This window comes from Hylaeus volcanicus, chromosome 1 (assembly GCF_026283585.1).
Source record: "Hylaeus volcanicus isolate JK05 chromosome 1, UHH_iyHylVolc1.0_haploid, whole genome shotgun sequence".
In the NCBI taxonomy this organism is placed as follows: Eukaryota; Metazoa; Arthropoda; class Insecta; order Hymenoptera; family Colletidae; genus Hylaeus; species Hylaeus volcanicus.
Window position 1 is genome coordinate 13,225,152 of NC_071976.1, and position 563 is coordinate 13,225,714.

A 563-nucleotide genomic window follows, 5' to 3' on the forward strand; every position below is an offset into this window, starting at 1 on the left:
ATATCAATAAATGATATTTCATTTCCGGGGAATCCCTAATTGATGTTCTCGGGTGGTATTTCCATTGATCTTTCATATAATATTATTCCGACAATTTTTATTGTATTTCTTTATCATATGAAATCACTGTTGTTCAAATCTGGGATATTAATAAATGATATAATTCATTCCGGGGTAACCCTAGTTGATATCCCAGAAACGAATAAATATATATATTTTCATTCTATTCTTCTATACAGTTTATGTTCAATTTTATATGAATTAACTGAAAGAATGAAAGAGTGTGATCTATTATAAATATGTAAATTTCAAGGTCTAATCATTGGTTATTAAAATACACATCAGACAATGATATTTCAATACTAAAATAGCTTTCAATATTTAATTTAAATTCACCGTTGAATCCACTCGCATCCTAACCGTCCACCCTATTAAATACGAAAGAGAAATTCACATACGAGCCAGGGCCCGTACGGGACTGCTGTGACAAAGACCTGACCTTGCCGATAGGCAAGTAAAATATATATAATAATAATATTTAAAAATTATTTAAGCTGTGACGC